We start from the raw sequence: 5,274 nt of genomic DNA, 5'->3' as shown, positions 1-5,274 counted from the left end.
GTTCAATGGTTAGAGTCTTGGTTCAAAATAGCCAGCACTGTGTTCAAATTTAGTAAGCAACTATATATGTATAACTGGTTTGATTTAATATTATTATTGTTGTCTCTAACTTCTTTGGGTAGGATTGAAGTTAGGCTATAGTTCAACTTACAATTTACATAAGGGAATCATTTGCAATACAATGACAACAGCAAAAAGAAGAAAGAAAAAATAATTTGTACTACTTGCAATGTGCTTAACAATTAAACATCTACTAAAGCCTAAATTAATGGAATTGGACCTCCACTTTTACTCTTTTTAACAACCAAATTTCTCTTTTGTCCTTTTGGTATTTGGATTTTTAGTTGTGCCTCAGGGTGTGTGATTTTTCTCCACCTCTCAACTTAGCACATGCGACATGCAAATTTAGAATTGGGCCTGGAAAAGTTCGGCTGTCCACATTAGTTTAGGTTAGGCCTTATCAAAGTTGAGCTTCAGTCTGTCAAAATCTGAATCAAACCATCAAACTTTAATTGGCCTTATCGAAATAGGATATCTAAAATAGTCCATACCTAGGAGTTTGTGAGTATTCACTGTACTGTACGTGTATGGGTTGCTCAACCACGTACTTTCAAGAAAGCACAAACGTTGATGATGATCATATCACATTGCTTTCTGCGCTACTCTCCAATTATGAATTAAAATACCAAGAATACGATGAGCTCCTAGTCCAAAATATCAATCAACCAAATACCATGTTCAAGGGTTAACTTTAACTTCAATCTCTTAAACAAAATATGGAAATTAAAATGGGAAAAAGAACAATTTAGACCATTCTTACTTAACCACATATGACAAATGTTCAAGAAAAAAGTATATGCATCAACATAATGACTTGCTTTTTGCCTTGCTATCAAATTATTAAGTAAAATATTCTAAGAAAACAAGAGCTTTTCACACCATATTCATGCCTTTGCAACGCTTTGGTGTCTATTGTTGTTGAACTTAATTGTCACTGTTTTATTGCTGAAGCTCATGCTAGTTGAAAGAGACTCAAGTAGAGATCGCTCAAGCTCATGTAGTATAACAAAACATTCAGGAGAACATTTTGAGGGTTTTTATTTTTTATTTTATTTTATTGTTTCATATTCACGCTCTTGTGCATATTGTTTCATATTCACAATTTTTTCACATCATGTATAAAATGTGAACATTTAATTCTAAATTGTGAATATTGTGTGAAATATTTTACGTCTAAGAATACAAAACGATAATTAGCCTTATTTTATTCAAGAGCAAGGGAAGATAGAATAACGACAACAGACTTTTATGCACCAACCGGACATTTTCCACTAATCTTATGGCCACCACTACTGCCATCAATGGTGCACGAAGAAGGGGCAGAAGGTGGAACGGGGCCTCTATTAAGTTGAACAAATTCACCACCATGAACCCCTGCTCGGACAACCACTCATCTCATGGTTCCTCTCCATGTTTGGATTAAAAAGGCGAGCTTCAAATCTACAACACAAAAGCAACATGATCAATATAAGCCACACCCAAAATCTCAACCTATCTTTTTTTCTTTTTTCTTTTTTTTTTTAAGAGCCCGTTTGGATAGGCTGTTCACAGAACCTTAACGCGCGTTTTAGACAAAACGTGATTTGCCAAATCGTTTGGCTCCACAAAATCAGCACGTTTGCGTTTTCAAAATCCAGATTTTTCACGTTTACAAAACACTGCAAAGGTTTGCCTTTTCAGAGACGCAGATGGACTAACCGCTATTTTTTTCTTCAGAAAATAAAAATATCGCCAATACCATAAGAAATACCAGCTTTATCCCTTCCCCCATGTATACCGTACCGGAACCTTGGCCGGTACAGGAACGCTAATAATTCGTTCCGGTTTAAATACCGGCCGTACCGGAGTCATTCCGGCAATACTGAAGCGAATACCGAATTTTGGAAACTGGATTTCTAAGAAATTGAAGGTCTTTGAAGAAGAATAAAAATCGAAGAAGCAGTTGAGGCTTTTGTGAATCTTTGAAAAAAAAAATCACCTGTCGTTGCAGATCAATCAAGCTGCTGCTTCTTCTCATTTCCCTGATGCTACCTCATGAACTTCTTCTCTTTCTTTTACTTCTAGCAACTTCCTTAATTAAAAGAAAAATGACAAAATAACCTTAACAAAATAGTTAAGTCCTTTTTTGGAATTTACACTCCAAACAGCCATTTTTAAAACAGCTTATCCAAATGCTTAATGTAGTTTTAAAAATAAAAAACGCATATTTTCACATTTTTACCAAACGCTTATCTGTGGTTTTTAAAATGATGTTTTCAAAACGCACGTTTTAAAAACGCTCGTTTTAAAAACGCACCTTTATGAACAGCCTATCCAAACAGGCCCTAAATGTCTCTAAGCTTTCTAAAGCAATATCAGTATGTGGCGTAGACTGTAGAAGTGTTAATGTAGGAGTGAAGAATGAAGCGTGTTGGTTTGGTGGGTTTTCTAGAGTTGAAGAAACTAGTTTTAGATGATGGGGCCAAAGTGATGGCAGGGCCAATTGGTGAATTAAGAATTTTGTGTGTGTGGTTGGACTGTAGGCCACATATGGGATAGGGTTGGCCAACCCATTAGAGATGGTCGACAATAAGATGGGCATGTGGGGTTAAGTGTCCCTCATGTTAGCAAAGCTAGTCTAGGAAAGAAGACTAAAAACAATTGTTACTGGAAAAAATCTAATACCACGAACTATTTGTCACAAGTGTGATGTGGCTGTGTGAGTGATAGAGAAAAACTGGTGGATCTATGTGTAAGTGATAGACAATCACTCACAATCTACTACATCAAAGCTATGGTATAAAGTTGTGAAATAGTGTGTAGTCTTAGAACTACTCTTCTTATAGAGTAGTAGTTCATACAATCTTTTGAGTTACTCAAGTGGAAAGTCATGAATATTATTGATAGATGAAAACATTGAAAAGCTAAATAATGATGAGTTTATATTCCTTACAATCATAACATATCCTTTTAGTTAGCTGTAAAAATGGTCCTGCTAAAAAGTGTATTTGTGCACTTGTTAAGTTTGAGTTTTATAACAAAGTTGATTCCATTTTATAAGAAGTCAAGTAATTTTCAGTCTAAAGTTCATATTTTTATTAATTTTTGTTATTTTCCAATGCAAGTGAGACGATTTTGAAACATTTGAGATAATGGTTGTCTATACCCACCACAACACAAAAACATAGAGGTAAGTGTGAAAAAATTGGTGAAACTTTTGGTGCTAAGAGACTTTTCTCATAAGAAATTGTTAAAAATATTACAAATTTTATTACAAGAAAATTTACAAAATGATATGATAATAAACGTGATTGGTGTTGTTTTAATAACATAATATATAAATATTAATTTTTTAAAATAATTTGTGACACATGAATTTGTAATGTTTATATAATACAATTCATAATATGTATTTTTAGCATTATATATTTATCTATAAGTATATATTGCAAGAAATATATGTCAACAGATGCATGTTCCCTTTACGTAAGAGCAATATATAGTTATATAAGAGACATAGAGAGAAAAGATACACATTTCTTTTTTAACATATAGCACTTGACATTCATGAAATATCTTGGAAATTCTATTAACCGATTATTGTGAAATGAAGATATAATTGAGAGAGAGAGAGAGAGAGAGAGCTGCAGGCTCCCTCAAAACCTTCCATGTGCTCAATTTAAAAAATAAGCAGACATTAATGGGAAGAGAAAAGGAAGTGATATGTCAATCATATATAATTTTCTAATATATATTAAAAATTAAAGTGAACAGTGTGCGAATCTTCTATCTCTAACTGATGTGGAATTGTTAAAAAGAGGAAAGCTAGATGAGATGACATATTTGACCAAATTTTAAAAGTCATGTGATTGTATGTTACATTCTTAGATAACTTTCTTTTGATTTTTTTTTTTTTTTAAAAAAAATTGTATCCAGTTTTACAAGGTTCAAGAGAAGTCGTGATAGTTAACTTTAACCCTAACTTTGTTTGGAAAGGCTAATTATCAAACTCAAATTCACAATCTGTCACTTTTAGTAGAAATCACTTAATTGCCATCTCATCAAGGGGAATATATATATATATATATATATATATGTTTTAGAAGGTTTGAGAGAAGTCATGATAGTTAACTCTAACCCTAACTTTGTTTGGAAAAGCTAATTCTCATACTCAAATTCACAATCTATCACTTTTAGTAGAAATTACTTAACCTTTTTGTTTTCATCAAAATTGAAAAGGATATATATATATATATATATATCCGTGTGTATTGGGGGGGGGGGGGGGTGGTGTGGAGTGAAGGCAATCCATAAAACAAAAGTAAAACATATGATACGAGGGAATACATGTTTTTCCTTTTCAAAAGATAGATGTTAACCCTAGCATGTAATTTGGAAAGAACATATATGTAGGTACTGTAGAGTCTTGTTGAAGTTCTTAATTATTTGCTCAAATTACAATAAAAAAGAAAAAAATATATATTTTTTCAAAGTGCACAATCGGTAAAATAAATTTTAGAAGTAAAAAAATGTTTTTTTTTTTTTTTTGGGTCAAACGTATTAATATGGTGGATGTGCAAGTGCGAAAGTGAGTTTTGGCAAATTAGAATCAAGGAATAAATTTTGGATATTCTATCTCATGTTTAAACCCAAAAAAGGGAATCAATGTATAAAGACAGATTTGTGAAGAATTCCTCGTATCACTTCCTCATGAAAAAAAGGAATCAATATATATATATATGATTTTAATTGGTCCTTTAAAAAAGATTAGGAAAACTCTTTTTTTTTTCTCGGGTGGTAACTGGTAAGTAATGATAATTTTATGAAGAAAAATAAAAAAGGAACCAGCCGATTATCCTCTTCAACATGGGGCAAGAAGGAATAGAATAGATAGGTTTGGGCTCCCAAACCAAACAAAAAGAGTCAGCCCATTTTGGGATTAGGAAAACTCAATTAAAATCTTGATTCTTATAAATGAGAATGCTATTTATATTTTAAAAATTACATAATATTTTTTACAACAATTAAGTTGATAAATTATTACTAGTTTAGGGTGAGGTTTTGCTAACAAAACTAAACTTCGGGATGTAAAATCTATTTTTTCAAACATCAGGGTGTAAAATTCAAGCAACTCCAAACTTCAGAGGTGTATTTTGCAATTTATCATAATTAAAAAGCATTGGATCAACGGAGAGTCCAAAATCATACAAAAGTACCACACAAGGGGATTGAGCA

This window comes from Quercus robur, chromosome 3 (assembly GCF_932294415.1).
Source record: "Quercus robur chromosome 3, dhQueRobu3.1, whole genome shotgun sequence".
Taxonomy (NCBI): Eukaryota; Viridiplantae; Streptophyta; class Magnoliopsida; order Fagales; family Fagaceae; genus Quercus; species Quercus robur.
This window is presented reverse-complemented; position numbering follows the sequence as displayed.